This window comes from Stenella coeruleoalba, assembly GCF_951394435.1.
Source record: "Stenella coeruleoalba genome assembly, chromosome: 3".
NCBI classification, from domain to species: domain Eukaryota; kingdom Metazoa; phylum Chordata; class Mammalia; order Artiodactyla; family Delphinidae; genus Stenella; species Stenella coeruleoalba.
The window spans coordinates 60,753,671-60,766,000 of record NC_137148.1 but is presented as its reverse complement, the minus strand read 5'-3'; the positions used below and the strand labels follow the sequence as shown (position 1 = coordinate 60,766,000).

Below are 12,330 nucleotides of genomic sequence, written 5' to 3'. Positions count from 1 at the left end.
TGTTTTTGTGCCAGTACCATACTGTCTTGATTACTCTGTAGTATAGTCTGAAGTCAGGGAATCTGATTCTTCCAGCTCCGTTTTTCTCCCTCAAGACTGCTTTGGCTATTCGGGGTCTTCTGTGTCTCCATACAAATTTTAAGGCTTTTTGTTCTAGTTCCATAAAAAATGCCATTGGTAATTTGATAGGGATTGCTTTGAATCTGTAGATTGCTTTGGGTAGTAGAGTCACTTTCACAATATTGATTCTTCCAATCCAAGAACGTGGTATATCTCTCCATCTATTTGTATCATCTTTAATTTCTTTCATCAGTGTCTTATACTTTTCTGCATACAGGACTTTTGTCTCCCTAGGTAGGTTTATTTCTAGGTATTTTATTCCTTTTGCTGCAATGGTAAATGGGAGTGTTTCCTTAATTTCTCTTTCAGATTTTTCATCATTAGTGTATAGGATTGCAAGAGATTTCTGTGCATTAATTTTGTATCCTGCAACTTTACCAAATTCATTGAGTAGCTCTAGTAGTTTTCTGGTGGCATTTTACGATTCTCTATGTAGAGCATCATGTCATCTGAAAACAGTGACAGTTTTCCTTCTTCTTTTCCGACTTGTATTCCTTTTATTTTTTTTTCTTCTCTGACTGCCATGGCTAGGACTTCCAAAACTATGTTGAATAATAGTGGTGAGAGTGGACATCCTTGTCTTGTTCCTGATCTTAGGGGAAATGCTTTCAGTGTTTCACCATTGAGAATGATGTTTGCTGTGGGTTTGTCGTATATGGCCTTTATTATGTTGAGGTAGGTTCCCTCTATGCCCACTTTCTGGAGAGTTTTTATCATAAATTGGTGTTGAATTTTCTCAAAAGGCTTTTCTGCGTCTATTGAGATGATCATTTGGTTGTTGTTCAATTTGTTAACAGGGTTTATCACATTGATTCACTTCCGTATATTGAAGAATCCTTGCATCCCTGGGATAAATCCCACTTGCTCATGGTGTATGATCCTTTTAATGTGCTGTTGGATTCTGTTTGCCAGTATTTGGTTGAGGATTATTGCATCTATATTCATCAGTGATATTGGTCTGCAATTTTCTTTTTTTATAGTATCTTTGTCTGCTTTGGGTATCATGGTGATGGTGTCTTCATAGAATCAGTTTGGGAGTGCTTCCTCCTCTGCAATTTTTTGGAAAAGTTTGAGAAGGATGGGTGTTAGCTCTTCTCTACTTGTTTGACAGAATCCTCTGTGAAGCCATCTGGTCCTGGACTTTTGTTTGCTGGAAGATTTTTAATCACAGTTTCAATTTCATTACTTGTGATTGCTCTGTTCACATTTTCTATTTCTTCCTGGTTCAGTCTTGGAAGGTTACACCTTTCTAAGAATTTGTCCATTTATTACAGCTTGTCCATTTTATTGGCATAGACTTGCTTGTAGTACTCTCTTAGGATGCTTTGTATTTCTGCAGTCAGTTGTTACTTCTCCTTTTTCATTTCTAATTCTATTGATTTGAGTCTTCTCCCTTTTTTCTTGATGAGTCTGGCTAATGGTTTATCAATTTTGTTTATCTTCTCAAAGAACGAGCTTTTGGTTTTATTGATCTTTGCTATTGTTTTCTTTGTTTCTATTTCATTTATTTCTGCTCTGATCTTTATGATTTCTTTCCTTCTGCTAGCTTTGGGTTTTGTTTGTTCTTCTTTCTCTAGTTCCTTTAGGTGTCAGGTTAGATTGTTTATTTGAGATTTTTCTTGTTTCTTGAGGTAGGCTTATATCGCTATAAACTTCCCTCTTAGAACTGCTTTTGCTGCCTTCCATAGGTTTTGGATCGTTGTGTTTTCACTGTCATTTGTTTCTAGGTATTTTTTGATTTCCTCTTTGATTTCCTCAGTAATCTCTTGGTTATTTAGTAACGTATTGTTTAGCCTCCATGTGTTTCTTTTTTTAACGTTTTTTCCCCTGTAATTCATTTCTAATCTCACAGCGTTGTGGTCAGAAAAGATGCTTGATATGATTTCAATTTTTTTAAATTTACTGAGGCTTGATTTGTGACCCAAGATGTGATCTGTTCTGGAAAATGTTCTCTGCGCACTTGAGAAGAAAGTGCAATCTGCTGTTTTTGGATGGAATGTCCTATAAATACCAATTAAATCTATTCTGTCATTTAAAGTTTGTGTTTCTTTATTTATTTTCATTTTGGAAGATCAGTCCATTGGTGTCAGTGAGGTGTTAAAGTCCCCCACTATTATTGTGTCACTATCGATTTCCTCCTTTATAACTGTTAGCAGTTGCCTTATGTATTGAGGTGCTCCTATGTTGGGTGCATATGTATTTATAATTGTTATATCTTCTTCTTGGATTGATCCCTTGATCATTATGTAGTGTCCTTCCTTGTCTCTTGTAACATTCTTTATTTTAAAGTCTATTTTATCTGATATGAGTATAGCTACTCCAGCTTTCTTTTGGTTTCCATTTGCATGGAATATCTTTTTCCATCCCCTCACTTTCAGTCTGTATGTGTCCCTAGTTCTGAGGTGGGTCTCTTGTAGACAGCATATAGATGGGTCTTGTTTTTGTATCCATTCAGCAAGCATGTGTCTTTTGGTTGGAGGATTTAAGCCATTCACGTTTAAGGTAACTATCGATATGTATGTTCCTGTGACCATTTTCTTAATTGTTTTGGGTTTGTTTTTGTAGGTCCTTTTCTTCTCTTGTGTTTCCCACTTAGAGAAGTTCCTTTAGCATTTGCTGTAGAGCTGGTTTGGTGGTGCTGAATTCTCTTAGCTTTTGCTTGTCTGTAAAGCTTTTGATTTCTCCATCGAATCTGAATGAGATCCTTACCTGGTAGAGTAATCTTGGTTGTAGGTTCTTCCCTTTCATCACTTTAAGTATATCATGCCACTCCCTCTGGCTTGTAGAGTTTCTGCTGAGAAATCAGCTGTTAACCTTATGGGAGTTCCCTTGCATGTTATTTGTCATTTTTCCCTTGCTGCTTTCAATAATATTTCTTTGTCTTTAATTTTTGCCAATTTGATTACTTTGTGTCTTGCTGTGTTGCTCCTTGGGTTTATCCTGTATGGGACTCTCTCCGCTTCATGGACTTGGGGGGCTATTTCCTTTCCCATGTTAGGGAAGTTTTTGACTATAATCTCTCCAAATATTTTCTTGGGTCCTTTCTCTCTCTCTTCCCCTTCTGGGACCCCTATAACATGAATTTTGTTGCGTTTAATGTTGTCCCAGAGGTCTCTTAGGCTGTCTTCATTTCTTTTCATTCTTTTTTCTTTATTCTGTTCTGCAGCAGTGAATTCCACCATTCTGTCTTCCAGGTCACTTATCCGTTCTTCTGCCTCAGTTATTCTACTGATTCCTTCTAGTGTATTTTTCATTTCAGTTATTGTATTGTTTATCTCTGTTTGTTCTTTAATTCTTGTAGATCTTTCTTAAACATTTCTTGCATCTTCTCAATCTTTGCCTCCATTCTTTTTTCGAGGTCCTGGAACATCTTCACTATCGTTATTCTGAATTCTTTTTCTGGAAGATTGCTTATCTCCACTTCATTTAGTTGTTTTCCTGGGGTTTTATCTTGTTCCTTCATCTGGTACATAGCCCTCTGCCTTTTCATCTTGTCTATCTTTCTGTGAATGTGGTTTTTGTTCCACAGGCTGCAGGATTGTAGTTCTTCTTGCTTCTGCTGTCTGCCTCTGGTGGATGAGGCTCTCTAAGAGGCTTGTGTAAGTTTCCTGATCGGAGGGACTGGTGGTGGGCAGAGCAGACTGTTGCTCTGGTGGGCAGAGCTCAGTAAAACTTTAATCCGCTTGACTGTTGATGGGTGGGGCTGGGTTCCCTCCCTGTTGGTTGTTTGGCCTGAGGCAACCCAATACTGGAGCCTACCTGGGCTCTTTGGTGGGGCTAATGACAGACTCTGGGAGGGCTCTCTCCAAGGAGTACTTCCCAGAACTTCTGCTGCCAGTGTCCTTGTCCCCACGGTGAGCCACAGCCCCCCCTTCCCTGCCTCTTCAGGAGACCCTCCAACACTAGCAGGTAGGTCTGCTTCGGTCTCCCCTGGTGTCACTGCTCCTTCCCCTGGGTCCCGATGTGCACACTACTTTGTGTGTGCCCCCCAAGCATGGAGTCTCTGTTTCCCCCAGTCCTGTCGAAGTGTTGCAATCAATTCCCACTAGGCTTCAAAGTCTGATTCTCTAGGAATTCCTCCTCCCGTTGCCGGACCCCCAGGTTGGGAAGCCTGACGTGGGGCTCAGAACCTTCACTCCAGTGGGTGGACTTCTGTGGTATAAGTGTTCTCCAGTCTGTGAGTCACCCACCCAGCAGTTATGGGATTTGATTTTGCTGTGATTGCGACCCTCCTACCTTCTCATTGTGGCTTCTCCTTTGTCTTTCGATGTGGGGTATCTTTTTTAGTGAGTTCCAGTGTCTTCCTGTCGATGATTGTCCAGCAGCTAGTTGTGATTCTGGTGTTCTCACAAGTTGGAGTGAGAGCACATCCTTCTACTCTGCCATCTTCTTTTTCATTTATTTCTGATTTGATCTTTATGATTTCTTTCCTTCTGCTAACTTTGGGTTTTTTCTTCCTCTTTCTCCAATTGCTTTAGGTGTAAGATTAGCCTGTTTATTTGAGTTCCTCCTCTCTTTGGGAGAAACGATATATATGTTTTTCTCCTTTTGCTCTTTTTATGAGTGTGTATGTGTATGTTTCTGTGTGTGATTTTTTCTGTATAGCTTTGCTTTTACCATTTGTCCTAGGGTTCTCTCTGTCCGTTTTTTCTTTTTTTTTTTTTTTAGTATAATTTTTAGCGCTTGTTATCATTGGTGAATTTGTTTTTTTGGTTTGGTTGTGCTCTTTGTTACTTCTTTTTTTTTTTTTTTTTTACTACTTTAAAATTCTTTTTTATTTTTAATAATTATTTTAATAACTTTATTTAATTAATTAATCTATTTATTTATCCCTTTTATTCTGAGCCGTCTGGATTACAGGGTCTTGGTGCTCCAGCCGGGTGTCAGGCCTGTGCCTCGAAGGTGGCAGAGCTGAGTTCAGGTCCACCAGAGGCCTACCAGCTCGACTTAATATTAAATGGAGAAAATCTCCCAGAGATCTCCATGTCAATGCTAAGACCCAGATCCACTCAACAACCAGCAAGCTACAGTGCTGGACACCCTACGCCAAACAATTAGCAGGACAGGAAAACTACCCAACCCACTAGCAGAAAGGCTGTCTAAAGTCATAATAAGGTCACAGACACTCCAAAACACACCACTGGACGTGGCCTGCCCACCAGAAAGACAAGATCCAGCCTCATCCATCAGAACACAGGCACTAGTTCCTTCCACCAGGACGCCTACAGAACCCACTGAAAAAACCTCACCCACTGGGGGCAGACACCGAAAACAACGGGAACTACAAACCTACAGCCTGCAAAATGGAGACCCCAAACACAGTAAATTAAGCAAAATAAGAAGACAGAGAAAAACACAGCAGATGAAGGAGCAAGGTAAAAACCTACCAGATCAAACAAATGAAGAAGAAATAGGCAGTTTACCTGAAAAAGAATTCAGAGTAATGATTGTAAAGATGATCCAAAATCTTGGAAATAGAATGGAAAAATACAAGAAACATTTAACAAGGACCTAGAAGAACTAAAGAGCAAACAATGATGAACAACACAATAAATGAAATTAAAAATTCTCTAAAAGGAATAAATAGCAGAATAACCAGGGCAGAAGAACGGATAAGTGACCTAGAGGATAAAACAGTGGAAATAACTACCACAGAGCAGAATAAAGAAAAAAGAATGAAAAGAACTGAGGACAGTCTCAGAGACCTCTGGGACAACACTAAATGCACCAACATTCGAATTATAGGGGTCTCAGAAGAAGAAGAGAAAAAGAAAGGGACTGAGAAAATATTTGAATAGATTATAGTTGAAAACTTCCCTATTATGGGAAAGGAAATAGTTAATCAAATCCAGGAAGCACAAAGAGTCCCATACAGGATAAATCCAAGGAGAAACACCCCAAGAAACATATTAATCAAACTATCAAAAATTAAATAAAAAGAAAAAATGTTACAAGCAGCAAGGGAAAAGAGAGTCTGTCTGCCAATGCAGGGGACACGGGTTCGTGCCCCAGTCTGGGAGGATCCCACATTCCACGGAGCGGCTGGGCCCGTGAGCCGTGGCCGCTGGACCTGCACGTCTGGAGCCTGTGCTCCACAATGGGAGAGGCCGCGGCAGTGAGAGGCCCGCGTACTGCATAAAAAAACAATTAAGAAAATGGTAATAGGAACATAGATATCGATAATTACCTTAAATGTAAATGGATTAAATGCTCCAACCAAAAGACACAGACTGGCTGAATGGGTACAAAAACAAGACCCATATATATGCTGTCTACGAGAGACCCACTTCAGACATACGGACACATACAGACTGAAAGTGGGGGGATGGAAAAAGATATTCCATGCAAATGGAAATCAAAAGAAAACTGGAGTAGCAATTCTCATATCAGACAAAATAGACTTTAAAACAAAGACTATTATAAGAGACAAAGAAGGACATTACATAATGATTGAGGGATCAATCCTAGATTAAGATATAACAATTGTAAATATTTATGCACCCAACAGAGGAGCACCTCAATACATAAGGCAAGTGCTAAAAGCCATAAAAGGGGAAATCGACAGTAACACAATCATAGTAGGGGACTTTAATACCCCACTTTCACCAATGGACAGATCACCCAAAAAGAAAATAAATAAGGAAACACAAGCTTTAAATGATACATTACACAAGATGGACTTAATGACATTTATAGGACATTCCATCTAAAAAGAACAGAATACACTTTCTTCTCAAGTGCTCATGGAACATTCTCCAGGATAGATCATATCTTGGGTCACAAATCAAGCCTTGGTAAATTTAAGAAAATTGAAAACGTATCAAGTATCTTTTCCAACCACAACGCTATGAGACTAGATATCAATTACAGGAAAATATCTGTAAAAAATACAAACACATCGAGGCTAAACAATACACTACTTAATAATCAAGAGGTCACTGAAGAAATCAAAGAGGAAATCAAAAAATACCTAGAAACAAATGACAACACAAACACCACGACCCAAAACCTATGGGATGCATCAAAAGCAGTTCTAAGAGGGAAGTTTATAGCAATACTTCCTACCCTATGAAACAAGAAACATCTCAAATAAACAATCTAACCTTACACCAAAAGCAACTGGAGAAAGAAGAACAAAAAAACCCCAAAGTTAGCAGAGGGAAAGAAATCATAAAGATTGGATCAGGAATAAATGAAAAAGAAATGAAGGAAGCAATAGCAAAGATCAATGAAACTAAAAGCTGGTTCTTTGAGAAAATAAACAAAATTGATAAACCATTAACCAGACTCATCAAGAAAAAAAGGGAGAAGACTCAAATCAATAGAATTAGAAATGAAAAAGGAAGTAACAACTGACACTGCAGAAATACAAAGGACCACAAGAGATTACTACAAGCAACGATATGCCAATAAAATGGACAACATGGAAGAAATTGTCAAATACTTAGGAAAGCAAAACCTTCCGAGACTGAACCAGGAAGAAATAGAAAATATAAGCAGACCAATCACAAGCACTGAAATTGAGACTGTGATTAAAAATCTTCCAAGAAACAAAAGCCCAGGACCAGATGGCTTCACGGGCGAATTCTATCAAACATTTAGAGAAGAGCTAACACCTATCCTCAAACTCTTCCAAAGTATAGCAGAGGGAGGAACACTGCCAAACTCATTCGACGAGGCCGCCATCACCCCGATACCAAAACCAGACAAAGATGTCACAAAGAAAGAAAACTATAGGCCAATATCATTGATGAGCACAGATGCAAAATCCTCAACAAAATACTAGCAAACAGAATCCAACAGCACAGTAAAAGGATCATACACCATGATCGAGTGGGGTTTATCGCAGGAATGCAAGGATTCTTCAATATACACAAATCAATCAATGTGATACACCATATTAACAAATTGAAGGAGAAAAACCATATGATCATCTCAACAGATGCAGCGAAAGCTTTTGAGAAAATTCAACACCCATTTATGATAAAAACCATCCAGAAAGTAGGCATAGAGGGAACTTACCTCAACATCATAAAGCTCATATATGACAAACCCACAGCCAACGTTGTCCTCAATGGTGAAAACCTGAAACCATTTCCACTAAGATCAGGAACAAGACAAGGTTGCCCACTCTCACCACTATAATTCAACATTGTTTTGAAGTGTTAGCCACAGCAATCAGAGAAGAAAAAGAAATAAAAGGAACCCAAATCAGAAAAGTAGAAGTAAAGCTATCACTGCTTGTAGATGACATGATACTATATAGAGAGAATCCGAAAGATGCTACCAGAAAACTACTAGAGCTAATCAATGAATTTGGTAATGTAGCAGGGTACAAAATTAATGCACAGAAATCTCTTGCGTTCCTATACACTAATGATGAAAAATCTGAAAAGAGAAATTAAGGAAATACTCCCATTTACTATTGCAACTAAAAGAATAAAATATCTTGGAATAAACCTACCAAAGGAGACAAAGCCCTGTATGCAGAAAACTATAAGACACTGATGAAAGAAATTAATGATGATACAATCAGATGGAGAGATATGCCATGTTCTTGGATTGGAAGAATCAACATTGTGAAAATGACTATACTACCCAAAGCAATCTACAGATTCAATGCAATTCCTATCAAAGTACCACCGGCATTTTTCACAGAACTAGAACAAAAAATTTCACAATTTGTATGGAAACACAAAAGACCCCGAATAGCCAAAGCAATCTTGAGAAAGAAAAATGGAGCTGGAGGAATCAGGCTCCCGGACTTCAGACTACACTACAGAGCTACAGTAATTAAGACAGTATGGTACTGCCACAAAAACAGAAATACAGATCAATGAAACAGGATAGAAAGCCCAGAGAAAAAACCCATGCACATATGGTCACCTTATTTTTGATAAAGGAGGGAAGAATATACAATGGAGAAAAGACAGCCTCTTCACTAAGTGGTGCTGGGAAAACTGGACAGTTACATGTAAAAGAATGAAATTAGAACTCCCTAACACCATACACAAAAATAAACTCAAAATGGATTAAAGACCTACATGTAAGGTCAGACACCATCAAACTCTTAGAGGAAAACATAGGCAGAACACTCTATGACATAAATCACAGCAAAATCCTTTTTGACCTACCTCCTAGAGAAGTGGAAATAAAAACAAAAATTAAAAAATGGGACTTAATGAAACTTAAAAGCTTTTTAGAGCAAAGAAAACCATAAACAAGATGAAAAGACAACCCTCAGGATGGGAGAAAATATTTGCAAATAAAGCAACTGACAAAGGATTAATCTCCAAAATATACAAGCAGCTCATGCAGCTCAGTATCAAAAACACAAACAACCCAATCCAAAAATGGGCAGAAGACCTAAACAGACATTTCTCCAAAGAAGATATACAGATTGCCAACAAACACATGAAAGGATGCTCAACATCATTAATCATTAGAGAAATGCAAATCAAAACTACAATGAGGTATCACCTCACACCAGTCAGAATGGCCATCATCAAAAAATCTACAAACAATAAATGCTGGAGAGGGTGTGGAGAAAAGGGAATCCTCTTGCACTGTTGGTGGGAATGTAAACTGATACAGCCACTATGGAGAACAGTATGGAGGTTCCTTAAAAAACTAAAAATAGAACTGCCATATGACCTAGCAATCCCACTACTGGGCATATACCGTGAGAAAACCATAATTCTAAAAGAGTCATGTACCACAATGTTCATTGCAGCGCTATTTACAATAGCCAGGACATGGAAGCAACATAAGTGTCCTTCAACAGATGAATGGATAAAGAAATTGTGGCACATATATACAATGGAGTATTACTCATTCATAAAAGAAACGGAATTGAGTTATATATAGTGAGGTGGATGGACTTTGAGTCTGTCATACAGAGTGAAGTAAGTCAGAAAGAGAAAAACAAATACCATATGCTAACACATACATATGGAATCAGAAAAAAAAATGGTTGTGAAGGCCCTAGGAGCAGGATGAGAATAAATACGCAGACCTACTAGAGAATGGACTTGAGGACACAGGGAGGGGGAAGGGTAAGCTGGGACAAAGTGAGAGAGTGGCATGGACATATATACACTACCAAATGTAAAATCAATAGTTAGTGGGAAGCAGCCACATAGCACAGGGATATAGGTCAGCTCGGTGCTTTGTGACCACCTAGAGGGGTGGGAAAGGGAGGGTTGGAGGGAGGGAGATGCAAGAGTGAAGAGGTATGGGGATATAGGTACATGTATAGCTGATTCACTTTGTTATACAGCAGAAACTAACACACTGTTGTAAAGCAATTATACTCCAATAAAGATGTTAAAAAAATAAATTAAAAAATAGAAAAGTAAAAAAAAGAATCCGCCTGCCAATGCAGAGGACATGGGTTCGAGCCCTAGTCCAGGAAGATCCCACATGCCGCGGAGCAACTAAGCTTGTGCACCACAACTACTGAGTCTGTGCACCTAAAGCCCATGCTCTGCAACAAAGACATGCCATCGCAATGAGAATCCCGCGCACTGCAACAAAGAGCAGCCCCGCTCAACCGCAACTGGAGAAAGCCTGTGTGCAGCAACGAAGACCTAAGGCAGCCAAAATAAAAAAAAATTTTTTAATTAAAAAAATGCTTAGTACTGCCTCTGGCACATGGTAAGCACCATGTAAGTGTTTTAAAGCAAACAGATAGGTAGTTTCAATGGATGGATGGGTAGGTAGCTATTGTTCCTAAATGTTAAGTGCTACTGCCCGACCTCTGACCATCTGCACTAAGGGGCACATTCCCTGTGAAGCGGCACTGCCCCGAGAAGGACTCTGGTATTGAGTAGGAACGTACATGATGTATCTCATTCATGATGACCCATCTTAAAATCTATAGCACAAAGGCCTTTTAAATTTCCCCCTTACATATAATATCCTCTATTCAAGTTCTTCCTCCTTGTTCTTGAGTTTTATATTCAGAATGCAGGTAGGTTTTTAAAGGGGTCTGAGAGGGCGCCCCAAGAAAAAGCCTGCAGTCAGGTCAGTTTCCCTTTTAATACAGGGATTCCCCTTCCCAGGCACCCACTGTCCTCAATCCCTGCTTCTTCCTCTTCAAGGTAAAGGCTGGCAGGTGATTCATGTGACACCATCGCCACATCACGTCTCCTAGAGATACAGGTTTCCTAACCACCAGGAGCTAACTGTAGAAGGAAGGACTCAGTTGCCTGTTAAAGGACTGTATGCAAGATTACAAGGCTGGTAGAGAGCAGAGACGCCCCTCTCCTCATCACTAAAATCACAACCCGGCTTCCCCGTAAAAGAGGGAGGTGCGAATTATCTCCTTTTCCCTGGATATCTCCCTGGTATACAAGTACATATGAATAAATTTCTGGGTTTTTCTTGTTAAAAAAAAAAGAGAGAGAGAGAAGTGCAAAGCAAACGTGTTTCAAGAACAGAATTGACTGTTCAAGTCCAGGTAGAAGTGGGAGAGCTGTGGGGTTTGTGCTCAGTCTGTAACAGAAACATGTCTGATTTCACTGTGGTTCAGGGCAGATCTGTGGGCAGGTGGGCCAGTAATAGGCAGCAACATGAGGAAGCCTTCAGACCCAGGTCATGGGACAGCCAGAAAAACAAATTCTAACAATATAGCCCAACACGGAACCAGGTAGGAAGGCTTTGGAGTCAGAAAGACATGGCTGGATGTTTTGGTTCCAGTATTTATTATTGAGGCTTTCCTTGGATAAGTTCCTTGGCCTTCCTGGGCCTCTGTATTATCAGGCCCTATGTCTCTTTCATAGCGTTCCTGAATGCAAATGAGATAATCTCATGAGCGTGCTGATGACAGGGCCTGGGCACGGTGGGCTACTGATGTCATTGACCCCGTGTGAGGGCAGGGTGTCTGTGTGTGCAATGGGGGTTTCACAGGAGCGCATGTGTGAGGCCCTGTTATGGGGCCACTTTGTGTTGGACACTGTCTTTGGTCTCTTCCGATGGTAGCAAATGGTCCTCACGCTCGGTGCCACTATGCAAACCAAGGGCAGTCAAGTCAGTGCCCATCAGTGGAAGGTCTACATTTCAGAGTATTTTTAAAGTGTAAACGTCTTACCTTCCAACAAATAATAAGACAACTTTAATTCAATAAAGGTTTGTCTGCTATACACATTTCCTTAGGAAGATGACTTTAGTATTATATAAGAGTGCTTTATAACTGGAATACCAACTGTA

The 12,330-nt window shown here is 39.6% G+C and overlaps 1 protein-coding gene across 6 annotated transcripts in view; it reads right to left on the bottom strand.

Moving 5' to 3' along the window:
- The window catches only part of PDE8B (phosphodiesterase 8B), a 372,638-nt gene that overhangs the window by 99,809 nt on the left and 260,499 nt on the right, over window positions 1-12,330 (bottom strand). The gene's annotated exons all lie outside the window — the stretch shown is intronic.